The sequence below is a fragment of the Bubalus bubalis genome, chromosome 14 (assembly GCF_019923935.1).
Source record: "Bubalus bubalis isolate 160015118507 breed Murrah chromosome 14, NDDB_SH_1, whole genome shotgun sequence".
Taxonomy (NCBI): Eukaryota; Metazoa; Chordata; class Mammalia; order Artiodactyla; family Bovidae; genus Bubalus; species Bubalus bubalis.
Window position 1 is genome coordinate 11,133,763 of NC_059170.1, and position 14,799 is coordinate 11,148,561.

A 14,799-nucleotide genomic window follows, 5' to 3' on the forward strand; every position below is an offset into this window, starting at 1 on the left:
CCTGGGCTCTAGTCCTGCTTAGGATACTTATTTCACTTCTCCGAGCCTCAATTTCTCATCTATAAAACAGAGAAAATACTACTACCTCCTGGGGTTGTAATGAGGACAACTTTAAATGTTAAAGCTCATATAAAGCCCAGCAATTGAGAGCAGTAAGTGCAGACTTCCCATTTTGGGGTCATTATTGCTGTTGACCTGAAGTACAGTCATTAGCCCTCTCACAAGCCGCTTGCATTTTAATTGAAGCCCCAGAAACTTCGAGTGGGTGAAGATGATTCGGGCTCCTGTCAGAAAGTCACAGAGCGTCTCAGTCAAAGGAAGGATCTAGAGGCCATCATCATAGCTTCCAGAGGCTTGGACGGGAGAAGAGACTTGCCCAAGGTCACACAACAAGCCAGGGGTGGGAAAGCAATTATCTTGACTTATTTTAGTGGCTAAGTCAAGCCAACAGCCCCCATGAGATAGTTGGAGGGGAGGGTCCCTCACCAGTAGGCTTGAGTTCAGGCAGGTTCCAGAGTTCTTTGGTGCTCAGGAGTCCTGGCTGTCTGCTCAGCGTCATCACTGACTTACTGCATGCCAGACACCCCCTCTTTGTAGGCCTCAGTTTCCTCTTTTGCCAAGGAGACCGTCATCCCTGCCCCATTGCCTTCTTTACAGGTATCATGGTTGTGAGCATCTGATGAGGTAGCTCATGAGTGGTAAAGAGGTTGGCAAAACCCTGGAATAATCCAGGGGTCCCAAAGAAGAAGGATGGGCTTGGAAGGACCGCAGGGGCGATGGAGGGGATGGGGGTGAGGAGGGAGGAGTTGTACTTTGCAGAGGTTTGAATAAAGTGCACCAAGAGAAGGGGGGAGTGGGCAGCCAGCCCAGTTGGGGGGATTTGCAGACTGGCCCTGTGTGTATGTGTGTGTGTGTAAAGTGGGAGTGTGAGGTGAGGGGGCAGGCAGATGACAGCCTTCGAATCCCCTTGAATGGTTTGGGGGGGAAAAGCTTATTCCAGAGCCGGCTGGAACGTCGGAGTCAGGTAAGGTCGGTTGGAGTCCGGCGCCCCCCCGGGGGCTGAAGCGCAGCACGCAGCCTGGCTGGTCCCCTTTCAGCCTTGGCCACTGACACCTCTAGAAGTTTGTCCTCCGCTGCCAGGTCCAAGGTCCTTTGAAGGCGTCTTGTGCCATAGAGGAATTTAAAACCACCTCGTGGATGTTAACCAGGGCCTGTGATTACTACCACTGCCTTGGAGTCTTGGCAGGACTCTTCCAGGGCAGAAAAAAGATGGGGGGGGTGGGGTGGTGGGCCTGGGAGCTGTGGGATCCAGATGAGGGATTTGTGGCAAGATGAAATTTTTCATAATTTCTGATGAACCAACAAAGGATCTGACTGTGCTGGGAGAGATGAAGGCCCAGATGATGACTTTTGGCGGCCTCAAGCCTGAAAAAGTTCTGTGGTGCACCCTCAAATGTGTAGCTCAAAATAAACACAATTTCAAACTGTAAAACACAAAACTTGAATGTATGCTGAAATTCAGGTAGCTCATTTTTCTTTTGTCCAAAAGACTGTCTCTAGAGGTGAAACTTCTCCCTCATTAATGCTTCTTGGCCATACGGCCCCTCCTCTGAAAGCGAGCAGATTACTTCCTTCAAGGTCGCTTCATCAATATGAGCTGTTACCCTATTCTTAGTTCTCCACTTGGCAGTGGGACAGCATGCCCAGGGAGCAAGTGGAGGCTCCTCTCCCTCGTTTTCCAGTTGGAAAGGGCTTCTGTTTGCCAGAAAACGAGCCCAGGACCTTGTAATAGGTATGATCAGGATATGGGAAGAGAAGCAAGGCTGACATGGGAGGAACTGTTTCAGAGGGGGCTGAAGCGGGGAGACCCTGTGGTCTGAGCCCCGGCCTTGCCTCGGGCTCTACAGTGGGGAGGGGGCGGGGTGTGGAGAGTGGAGGGGGGAGATGGTGAAACAAGTGAAGTATTTATTAGAAGGAAAAAAAGAGCACTGTATGTGTGGATAGACACACAGGTAGACTCAGTTGCAGAGTTGCACCCTCATGGCAGTTTAAATCACTTACGTGGAGCATTTCTTCCAGTTTTCCTTTGGCTAATCATTTTGATTTGCCTGGTTCCTATTTGGTATATCTCAGGGTCCTCCCATGTGCACACATGCATCTCTTAGCTAAGATGGATTCTGCTGAAGAAGCCTGTGGGTAGCTTGGCATCAGCATTAATCCCCTTTTGACGTCTAAGAACCCTTTCTGCGCATGTGTAGTCAGGGAGGTCTCTTGACATTGAGAATGAGAAATATGTGATCTGTTATCTTCTGTCTGGGCAGGGCCCAGCCTCCTCGCTCAATTGTCCTGCCATTCTCATCTTGAAGTATCGGTCCACAGGGGAAGAATCTCCAATTGCTTCCCCTGTGTGCAGGGGCATCTACCTCCTGCTTCACTCCTTGCCTCTGGACTCTGAGAAGGAAGGAAGTCCCCTCTCCAGGCAGAACAGCAAATGGGGTGGAGGGTGTGTGTCGAGCGAGCGGGAGGGGGTGATGACACCCAAAGTGTCTCCCAGGCCCCTCTGGTCTGGGAGGCAAGAAGCTGGTTCATTCATCCTCACCTGGGCATTTGACACAGGATATTAGTTATCCTTCCAGGGGAGTTTTCACTTGAAAAGAGAAGTCTGGAGGGAGCAATGCATTATCCAAAGGAATATTTTACTCTAGAAAAATTTCAGGTATCCACAGGGTATCTTTTCTGGCCAGGTGCTCCGAGCCAAAGAAACAGCTCCTCGCTCCTACCCAAAAGAAGAAAAAATAAATAGTCACCCACCCACTTCCCTTCTCACACGAGGGAGGGATATTAGCAGTCTGTGGCCAGTGGTGTTCTGGGTGCTAGGATCGTAGCCTTATTAAGAGCTAGTAATCTCACTTGCATGCCAAGTGAGATTATATTGTCTCATTAAATTGTCAGAGCCATGGGCTTGCTTAGTGGTCTTGTGGCTAAGACTCCACACTCCCAATACAGGGGGACTGGGTTCGATCCCTCATCAAGGAACTGGATCCCTCCTGCTGCAACTGAGTTCACATGCCACAACTAAGACGCGGTGCGGTCAAATAAATATTAAAAAAAAATAGAGCCACTCCATGGAATAATAACTTTTGGGAGCAGGGAATGGACGATAAGGGTGAAGGTAAATGACCTGTGTTACCTACTTGTATCTGGCAGAACTGGATTCAAACTCCTTGTCTATTGACCCTAAAGACCACAGTTAGGCTGGCTACATTGCTTTGCAGTTCTTGATCATGACCACCAGGGGCGCCACTGCTCCACACATGAATGCTTTCATAAATGTGCTCAAGAGAACGCTGCTTTTATTAAAAAAAAAACAACAACAAACCATCACCATTGCCATTCTGTGATTCACTATAACAATAAAAGCTACTATAAATTAAACACTTACTATGTGCCAGGCTTTGCCCAAGCACTTTACATGCATTATTTCATATATTCCTCACAACTGCTCTGTGATTTCAAATGCCACTGTGTTCCACAGATTAGAAACTAAGATTTAAACCCAGATCTGTCTGTCCATCTTCAAAGCCCATACGCTTAACCATACCCTCAATGGAAGGCACAAACTAAATGCTTGGAGGGTGCATTTGGCTGGCAAACTTTTGTTTGGACCAGGCTGGTACCTTAAAACACATTAAATTTAAACGCTTTGGGGCAGGGCATTGGTCTACACTTGTCGGCTTCCCCAGTGGCTCCACGGTAAAGAATCCACCTGCAATGTAGATGATGTAGGAGACCCAGGTTCGATCCCTGGGCCAGGAAATTCCCCTGGAGGAGAAAGTGGCAACCCACTCTTAGTATTCTTGCTTGGGAAATCCCGTGGGCAGAGGAGCCTGGGAAGCTACAGTCTATGGGGTGGCAAAGAGTCAGACACCACTGAGTGACTGAGCTCACACGTCAGTCTCGGCTTAGCCACAGTCCTCACCACGCCCTGTTGTCTCTTTTGTTTATCTTATCTGCCCAACTCTGACATCATTGGAATTTGCAACCCCATTTATGCCAATGACAGTGCTGAGTCCATTTATACTAATAATATTTGGTGGACTGGAAAAAAAAACTGGGTGGAGTCTTGGAGTTTTAGGAAGACAGCCAGGAAAGGTGACAAATGGTTCCGGCCCAAGGTCATTCCAGAGATGTGGGAGGCAGCGCTGTCCGTCAGTGCTGTCCCGAATGTGTCAGTGAATGAGTTAACTGCAGTGTGCATGGCACACAGATGTGTGGGTTTCCTGGGACAGATGACAGTGAGCTGGAGGTGGATGTGACATGTTTTGATGTCACAGCATCCTCCCAAGCAGGGTGATCAGGGTGACTGGCTACTGCATGGACCCATGCAGCATCTTGTCCAATTTGTGTGTCTTTTTAGATTTCCATTTGCTTGGCCCCTGACCCAGTGGTTGGACTTCATCAGCATGGTGGAGTTTCTAATTAATATCAATCACTCCATCTGTTAAGGAGTGAATTGTGTCTCCCCTAAAATTTATGTGTTGAAGCCCTACCCTCCATACATAAGAATGTGATTGTATTTAGAGATAGGGCCTTTGGAGAGGCGATTAAGTTCAAACGTTAGGCCATCAGGGTGGCCCCTCAGCCAGTTTGACTGGTGTCCTTATAAGAAGAGGAAATCTGGACAGAGTTGGGGGAAGCAAAGGTGGAGATGGATGAGCCCTAAATCCTCTCTTTTTCTACAAAAAGAGGTGATTAAATTCTTCAAAGTGAGGTTCCCCAAATGTGTGACCACATCCCCACCAGCTACACTGGCAGCCGGGGGCCAGCTCTGAGGTTTGCAGGTTAAGACAAGATACAAATGGAGGTCCCCCCCCCCCCATACCCACCAGTTTGTCCGTCCCAGCTCGGACAAGCAGCCTGCAGTGGAGGGCCTGGAATTTGTGTCCAGACCACCTAGTTCAAAAGTTCAGCTCTGCGCACCTCCCTCCAGCCTCAGCAACACCCTGGGCCACCTCTCAGGGGTAGAAGGACACTCTCCAGTAGCCAGGAGAACTGGCCACAAGCCCAGGCAGGCCGTGGGAAACAGAATGTTGTTCAGAAAGGTGGACGTTCTAGGTAGGTGTGTCTCTTTGGCTCCATGGACTTCTCACACTGTAGGGAGAGCAGTGGCCAGAAGGGGGGCCCTCAAGAGGCCAAGCCTGGCTCCCCATCTAAGGCAGCACTAGTCCACAGCAACAGGAAGTCCAGCCTAAGCTTCTGATACATTGGTGGTTCTCAACTGGGGGTGATGTGGCCTCCCAGGGGTCATTGGCAGTGTCGGGAGGTATTTTGGGTTGTCATAAGTCAGGAAGAGGGATGTTACTGGCATCCAGTGGGTACCAGCCAGCGATGCTACCTAACATCCTGTGATGCTCAGAATAGTGCTCCACCCCCTCCCCCGACTCCCATCCAACAAAGAATTGTGGAAGTTTTCATCCCAAATGTCCATGTGACACGGTGGAGCAACCCTAAGACACGTGAGTAAGTATGAAGGCTACAGGCTTGGGGTTCAGACCCTGACTCTGCCACTGACTTGCTCTGGGATCAATTATTTTCTTCATCTCTCTCTGCATCTGCTTTTTTCATTTGGGAAATGGGGTTAATTACAACTATTTTACAGGGTTGTGTGAGAAATAAAATGGACTTTATATAGAATATGCCTGGCACAGAGTAGGTCCTCAAAAAGTATTGTTACCGACCGGGGTTCTTGGCCTCGTTGATTGATAGAAATTGATCAGAGGCCAAATTCAAGCAAGGCTTTACTGGGGCTCCTAAAGCATCAGGGTTTCCCTCGCTTGCTCCCCGGGGCGGGGGGAGAGCTTGTTCCTTATGTGGGGTGAGGGTAAGGGTGTGGCTTGGGTGCTTTGCAGCCCCCTCCCTTAGGTGGTGTTGTGTGCAGGGGATATGCACAGTACCCTGCTTTTGCTCCAGGCTCTTCAAAAGCGGCAGTTGGGATTTTTTGGTCTCTTTGTATCTTTCATCCAGCATTGGCCCCGACTCCACATGTACACAGTTATTTTTAGTCCCATATAGTTTCTTTGTATGTTGGTGCTCAAGGAGGAGCGATGTATCCAGGTGCAAGCACTGCAGCGAAGGATGCCAGATCCCAGCTTGTCTCATTGTAAGTGTCCCTTAGATGGAGGGAAAGAAGTGAATAAATAATATTTTTAAATGAATAAATCACAAAACAGCAGTACAGCCATATTTCTGTGTGAAGCCGCAGAGGAAATACTAAAAGCCTTGAGGGTATGAGGGGAGGTGGTAGGAGTCGGGGCTGGAAGATGTGGAGAGCCATGTTGTTACAAGCTGCGTGGTAGTTTGACCTGTTAAGCTCCATACATGTATGATTGGTTTAAATGTTGAAGTCGAGGACCTTGAATATTAATATCCTTCCTCCCATGTTCCTGATAATTGCTGTTAGGAGACAGCATGAAATTCCTGTGGACGTCCCACTGGCAGGATTTCATGCCACCAAGCCCTGCCCGGTTCTGCACGCTCCAAGCGCCAGGGGGTCCTGCCCCTGTTTTCCTGCCCCTCCAGAGCCCTTACTAATTCTCGGGGCGTAGCAGTCAGTTTGGGCTGCCATGACAAGCACCGCAGATTGAGGGGCTTCAGCCACAGAAATCAATTTTCTCACAGTTCTAGAGGCTAGATGTCCAAGATCAAGGTGCCACCAGGGTCTGATGAGAGCTCTGTCTTGGGGTGAGGACAGACGGCTGTCTGGTCCCTGTGATCTCTGCTGGCAGAGAAAGAGGGGGAAGGGGAGAGGGGAGGGGGGAAGGAGAGGGAGGAGAGAGCGAGAGGAATTAATTACACCCCTTCCGTGTCCCTTCTTCGTTGTTGTTCAGCTAAGTTGTGTCCGACTCTGCGATGCCATGGACTGCAGCACACCAGGCTTCCCTGTCCTCCACCACCTCCTGGAGTTTGCTCAAGTTCGTGTCTGTTGAGTCTGTGATGCCATCCAACCATCTCATTCTCTGTTGCCTGCTTCTCTCCCTGCCCTCAATCTTTCCCAGCCTCAGGGTCTTTTCTAATGAGTCCTCTCTTCGCATCAGGTGGCCAAAGTATTGGAGCTTCAACTTCAGCGTCAGTCCTTCCAATGAATATCCAGGACTGATTTTCTTTAGGACGGACTGGTTGGATCTCCTTGCATTCCAAGGGACTCTCAAGAGTCTTCTCCAGCACCACACTTTGAAAGCATCACTTCTTTGGTGCTCAGCCTTTTTTATGGTCCAACTCTCACATCCATTCATGACTACTGGAGAAACCACAGTTTGACTATATGGACCTTTGTCGGCAAAGGAATGTCTTTGCTTTTTAATATGCTGTCTAGGTTTGTCATTGCTTTCCTTCCAGGAAGTAAGCGTCTTCTAATTTCATGCCCGCAGTCACTGTCCACAGTACCTCTTCTTACGAGAGCACTCATCCCAGCATGGGCACCCCCACCCCCGCCACATAACCTCATCTAAACCCAGTCACCTCCAAGTGCTATCGCACAGAGGTTTAGATTTCAAAATGATTTTTTAATTTTTATTTTTTACTTTTGGTTACACTGGGTCTTCATTTCTCTAGTTGTGGCAAGTGGGGATTACTCTCTAGTTGGGGTACGTGGGCTCTAAAGTGCACAGACTCAGGTGCAGGGGCTTAATTGCCCTGAGGCATGTGGCATCTTCCTGGACCAGGGATGGAACCCCTGTCCTCTGTGTTGACAAATGAAAGTGAAAGCGTTAGTCACTCAGTCATGTACAGCTCTTTGCAACCCCATGGACTGTAGCCCACCAAGCTCCTCTGTCCATGGAATTCTCAAGCAAGAATATTGGAGTGGGTAGCCATTCCCTTCTCCAGGGGATCTCCCCAACCCAGGGATCAAACTCGGGACACCTACATTGCCGGCAGATTCTTTACCATCTGAGCCACCAGATTCTTAACCATTGGGCCACCAAGGAAGTCCTCAATATACAATTTTGAGGGGACATAATTAAGTCCATACCATTTCTGTCTTTTATTGAGCCCATCTTTGCATTAAATATTCCCTTGGTATCTCTAATTTTCTTGAAGAGATCTCTAGTCTTTCCCATTCTGTTGGTTTCCTCGATTTTTTCTGCATTGATCGCTGAGTAAGGCTTTCTTATCTCTCCTTGCTATTCTTTGGAACTCTGCATTCAGATGCTTATATCTTTCCTTTTCTCCTTTGCTTTTCACTTCTCTTCTTTTCACAGCTATTTGTAAGCCCTCCCCAGACAGCCATTTTGCTTTTTTGCATTTCTTTTCCATGGGGATGGTCTTGATCCCTGTCTCCTGTACAATGTCACGAACCTCATTCCATAGTTCATCAGGCACTCTATCTATCAGATCTACGCCCTTAAATCTATTTCTCACTTCCACTGTATAATCATAAGGGATTTGATTTAGGTCATACCTGAATGGTCTAGAAATGGTTTCCCTACTTTCTTCCATTTCAGTCTGAATTTGGCAATAAGGAGTTCATGATCTGAGCCACAGTCAGCTCACGATGGTGTGATCACTCACCTAGAGCCAGACATCCTGGAATGTGAAGTCAAGTGGGCCAAAAAAAGCATCACTACAAACAAAGCTAGTGGAGGTAATGGAATTCCAGTTGAGCTATTTCAAATCCTGAAAGATGATGCTGTGAAAGTGCTGCACTCAATATGCCAGCAAATTTGGAAAACTCAGCAGTGGCCACAGGACTGGAAAAGGTCAGTTTTCATTCCAATCCCAAAGAAAGGCAATGCCAAAGAATGCTCAAACTACCGCACAATTGCACTCATCTCACACACTAGGAAAGTAATGCTCAAAGTTCTGCAAGCCAGGCTTCAGCAATACGTGAACCGTGAACTTCCAGATGTTCAAGCTGGTTTTAGAAAAGGCAGAGGAACCAGAGATCAAATTGCCAACATCCGCTGGATCATGGAAAAAGCAAGAGAGTTCCAGAAAAACATCTATTTCTGCTTTATTGACTATGCCAAAGCCTTTGACTGTGTGGATCACAATAAACTGTGGAAAATTCTGAAAGAAATGGGAATACCAGACCACCTGACCTGCCTCTTGAGAAACCTATATGCAGGTCAGGAAGCAACAGTTAGAATTGGACATGGAACAACAGACTGGTTCCAAATGGGAAAAGGAGTACGTCAAGGCTGTATATTGTCACCCTGTTTATTTAACTTATATGCAGTGTACATCATGAGAAACACGGGACTGGAAGAAGCACAAGCTGGAATCAAGATTGCGGGGAGAAATATCAATAACCTCAGATATGCAGATGACACTACCCTTATGGCAGAAAGTGAAGAGGAACTAAAAAGCATCTTGATGAAAGTGAAAGAGGAGAGTGGAAAAGCTGGCTTAAAGCTCAACATTCAGAAGACAAAGATCATGGCATCTGGTCCCATCACTTCATGGAAAATAGATGGGGAAACAGTGGAAACAGTGTCAGACTTTATTTTTTGGGGCTCCAAAATCACTGCAGATGGTGACTGCAGCCATGAAATTAAAAGATGCTTACTCTTTGGAAGAAAAGTTATGACCAACCTAGATAGCATATTCAAAAGCAGAGACATTACTTTGCCAACAAAGGTTCGTCTAGTCAAGGCTATGGTTTTTCCAGTGGTCATGTATGGATGTGAGAGTTGGACTGTGAAGAAAGCTGAGTGCTGAAGAATTGATGCTTTTGAACTGTGGTGTTGGAGAAGACTCTTGAGAGTCCCTTGGACTGCAAGGAGATCCAACCAGTCCATTCTAAAGGAGATCAGTCCTGGGTGCTCATTGGAAGGACTGATGTTAAAGCTGAAACTCCAGTACTTTGGCCACCTCATGTGAAGAGTTGACTCATTGGAAAAGACTCTGATGCTGGGAGGGATTGGGGGCAAGAGGAGAAGGGGACGACAGAGGATGAGATGGCTGGATGGCATCACTGACTCGATGGACGTGAGTCTCAGTGAACTCCGGAGTTGGTGATAGACAGGGAGGCCTGGCGTGCTGCGGTTCATGGGGTCACAAAGAGTCAGACATGACTGAGTGACTGAACTGAACTGAATTAAGTCCATACCCAAGGGCGACAGCCAAATCACGGCTGGCCTCCATGTCCACTTCTCCCTTGACTAGAAGGTCTTTGTAGTAGTTTCTTTAACTGCTTCGAGGCTGCGGTTGAGGAAGCCCTTTCCTGCCCAGTACTCTGGTTCTGATTCCTTCCCAGCCCTCAAAGTCAATAATAATCCCACGGTACATGGTGAGAACCGGTGAATGTACAGTGGGGCAGATATGGGCTGAGCTTCCTATGAACCAGGCTATGAGCTCCTCGCCCCAAGTGCTGCTTCTTTCGGCAACAACTGTCCTTGGGCCACTATACCGCAAGCCCCCATCACTTCCAGTGACACCGTGCATCTGAGCCATCTCAATCCCTCTCGTCCACTGTCATTAGCCTGTCTGGTGTCACCACTGTCCTTCCCCTGGATGACCGCACAGCCCCCCTGACGAATCTCCCCACTTCCACTCCCCACCCCTAGCAGCCAGAGGGACTTTGTGAAAAGGCAGTCTGGATTGTGTCCCTCCTCCACTTGAGTGACTTCCTACTGCCTTGACCACAAAGTCCAAATTCCTTATTGTGGCCTAGGAGTCCCCATCAGGCCATCAGCTGCATCCTCAAACCCATCTTGGTCCACACTCGCATTTGATCATCCCTCAGCCACACTGGCTTCCTTGCTACTCCAGAGCAAGAAGGCTTCTTCCTGCCCCAGGTCCCCTCCACGAGACTTTTCTTCTCTCAGGCAATCTGTCCTCTAAGATATGGTCTACTGCTGCTTCCTCTACCTTCTCAGGGCTCTGCTTGGCCACCTCCATCCCCTGTCTGAAGTGGCCACAATTCCCTCCACCCATTCCTCTCGTGTCACCATATTATGTTGTCTTTGGGGCATTTGTCACCGTCTCCGACTAGCCATCTTATTCATTAAGATGTGTTAGTCACTCAGGCGACTCCATGGACTGTAGCCCGCCAGGCTCCTCTGTCCATAGGATTTTCCAGGCAAGGATACTGGAGTGGGTTGCCATTTCCTTCTCCAGGGGATCTTCCCAACCCAGGATCAAGCCCGGGTCTCCTGCACTGCAGGCAGATTCTTTACTGACTGAGCTACGAGGGAAGCCCTCTTAGTCATTACTCATTTGTATAAAATATGTTGGCGGGAGGGAACAGCTCCGATGGCCCAGAGTGGGTGACCAGGGCTACCTCTGAGGCATATGTGTTAGGGAAGTTGATTCAGGGCCAAACATCACCATACCCAACACACTCATATGTGGAGCTCCAGAAGAAATGGGTGAACAGACCTCTCCTGGAGCCAGCATCCTGACACCATCCACAGCTGCATCCGGTGGGAGGGGATGGCTGGAGCCGTGAGGGCTGCCAGGATCACTTCCTCAAGAGCCCTTTCTCCACCGCTTTCTCCCAACCTGACACACCACCATCTGCTATTCTTGATCGGAACAACTATTTTGGGGCCCTTCTAAGAGGACTTATTCTTGGGTTTCCTTTGTGGCTCAGCTGGTGAACAATCTGCCTGCAATGTTGGAGACCTGGGTTCGATCCCTGGGTTGGGAAGATCCCCTGGAGAAAGACTACCTACTCCAATATTCTGGCCTAGAGAATTCCACGGACTGAATAGTCCATGGGGTCACAAAGAGTCGGACACGATGGAGCTACTTTAAGTTTTACTTTCTAAGGGGACTTACCAATTGATATCTTATAAGTACTGGTGAAAGGAAAGAAGGGAAAGTGAAGTTGTTCAGAGAAGGCTGCCAGGCTCCTCTGTCCATGGGATTTCCCAGGCAAGGATACTGGAGTGGGTTGCCATTTCTTCCTCCAGGGGATCTTCCAGAGAGAGTGCTAATTAACCTGCTTTGTATTTCATAGGAACCTCTGGAGGGCAGTCTTCCTCCACTGCAGGGTCTAGCTCTCCTGCCGAAGGTCAAGGGCTGACAAGATCAGATGGACAGAGATAGGTGGGTGGGGGTGGGGGTGCCTTCTGGCAGCAGGAACACCCTTCCTTTGGAGAGAAGGAAGGCTGGAGGCCCAGGTAAGCACTGAATGTGGGGTGAAACTCAGGCCAGAGAGACGAAGGGCTGCTGTGCGTGGTGATGAGGGACAGATCCAGGCACAGGGAGAATATTGGCTCTGCATCCTACAAGTCCCATGACCTTGAGCAAAGCTCCTTCCCCATTTTCTCATATGAAACTTGGAGTAATAGTCTCCTCTTCAAAGAGCTGCTGTGAATAATAATGAGCTAAAACATGGAAAGTTCTTTGAAGTTATTATTATTGTTGTTATTTAAGCTCTATGCAGGAAGGTAAAGTTTCTCATATTATGTGCTAGCCAGGACATACTGGGGTGTATGCATGGGCCTGGCGGGCACGTGGTATGTGATGTGTATGGTGTGTGTGCCCATGTGCTATGCATGGGTATACATCTATATTCTTTTCTTTCTGCTCTTTTCCATTATAGGTTATAACAAGATATTGAATATAGTTCCCTGTGCTATACAGTAAATCCTTGCTGCGTACCTATTTCATATACAGAGTGTGTATCAGTTAATCCCATTCTCTGAATTCATCCCTCTCCGTCCCCCTTCACCTTTGCAGAATCACAACCACAGAGTCAGCCTCTGAGGTCAGAATCAGGAAAATATGGCATTCTTCAGGCATAGGCCAGTCCTCCAGCTCAGTCCTGGTCACCAGGCAGGGCACAGTCCAGATGTCAGCTACCCAGGAAGACTTGGCATACTCCCAGCTGGACTGGGGGCACCTCTTCTGCCTTCTCCTGGCTCCCTCTTTTTGCACTGGCCACATAGTATTTTTAAATGTATGCTTTTTTTAAAATGATTTATGATATGAAATTATAAATTGAGGACTAATTTAATATTATCGATTTCATTCTCTGCCTCCCCAACTTGCTGTAAGCTCCTAGACGGGCAGACTCTGTGTCCGATTCCACTTGGTCTCCCGGGTGCTCAGCTGAGGGCCTGGCAGAGAGTAAACTGTTCACTTGTTTGTATTCCTGCTGAATGAATAAATTGAATTTTAGCATCCTGGACTCTGAAAATTCATTGGAAAGCCCATCCGGGCCATGTTGCCCACATTCTGTCTAATGTGGAAATTCAGATGTAGCCCTAGAGGGAGGGATTACCTCTGGGCAATCTCAGGACCAGCCACACCCTCCTTTCGGGATGAGAAGCTTGGCCTTTGCCCCTGCTGTGGCCCCTGCTAGGATTCCAGGGTTTTGTGGGGGAGCTGGAAGATGCAGGCAGCTGAATCAAGCATTTGGCACCTGGAAGGGCAAGCAGTTTTGGTTCCTGGATCAGCTCCACAGAGAGGGGAGACGGGTTGGGGAGGGCGGGCTGCAGGCAGGAGCTGAGGGTCCTCACCAGGTCAGGGGCCCTGCAGTAGGGACCAAGCAACAATAACATGTGACCTCAAGGACTGGGTCCAGGCCACAGACTGGCCTTGGCAGATTGGGGGCGCCATGGCTGCATTGGTAGCTGGTCTATTCTGAGCCCAGGGTGGCAGCTTTAGGGGCACAGGAACAGGGTGGGGGCATCTGTGAAGAAGCCTCAGTGCTTTTATAGTGGGTGTGGCATCAGGCTCCAGGGGCTCCATGGGCTGAATCAGCATCATCTCTGGACAGAATAGGAAGAGGTAGCAGACACTGCTTCCTGGAGAGAGGACTTCCTTGGGGAGACAATTTCTTTTTTAAAAATATTTATTTGACTGCTCCGGGTCTTAGTTGCAGCACGCAGGACCTTTGATCCTCATTGCAGCATATGGGAGCTTTCGTTGCGGCACGTGGGATCTAGTTCCCCAACCAGGGATCAAACCTGGGCCCCCGGCATTGAGAGTGTGGAGTTTTAGCCACTGCACCACCAGGGAAGTTCTGAGAGGATTTCTTTGCGAACATGTGAGAACCTAGATCTCCCCTGCGTAAGGCTTGGGTTGGTTTCAAGGGCTGAAAGTCTTACATTTGAATGCAGGGCCAGAGCCAGGTAAAGAATATGGAACGTTACTGGTGTGGCCCCACTCTGCTCAGCTAGGATTGTGGATCCATTGTCTGAGAAATATGAGCCTGAGATGGGGTTTCTGGGTTAAGAAATTTACCAGGCGGGTGCTCTGAGTAGGGGAGTGAGGGAAGCAGGGTAGGGTGGAGAAGGAGCTAAGCAAAGATAGGGAGCCACTGCATTGTGATCCCAAGGAGCTCTGGAGCATGAGAGGTACCACGGAGTGGCTGCTCCATTATTTGGTTAGGAGGGCAGCTCTGGGGCGTGGGGCATCCCCTCCTGGTCCAGGGCGATGACTAGGACAAAGGGGGCAGCTGTGACCAGTGAACAGCCAATACTCAGGAGCCAGCCCATAAAGGGGTCTGGGAGGGGCACCAACATCTTCCCCTATAGTAGGCATCATGGACTTCCTCACCCTGAAATCAACCTTGTACCTTCCACTATCCATGCACTCTGCTTCCACTCTCTGAACCCCCTGGGACGCACCCACTTGGCCACCCCCTGATACGTGTGGGCAGGGTATTCAGACTCCATCTGGGTGCCTCTGAGCATCCCTGGAGCTGACAGAGAGGCCAGCATCAGCACATGGATGTGGCCAAAGGAACCCTGAGATCCTGATGTAGCGATGTGGGGTAGTGGTGGGGGAGCACGTGGGAGCGTCCACCTCAGCAGCAAGAACCCAATAGCCTAGCACTCTTGTTAT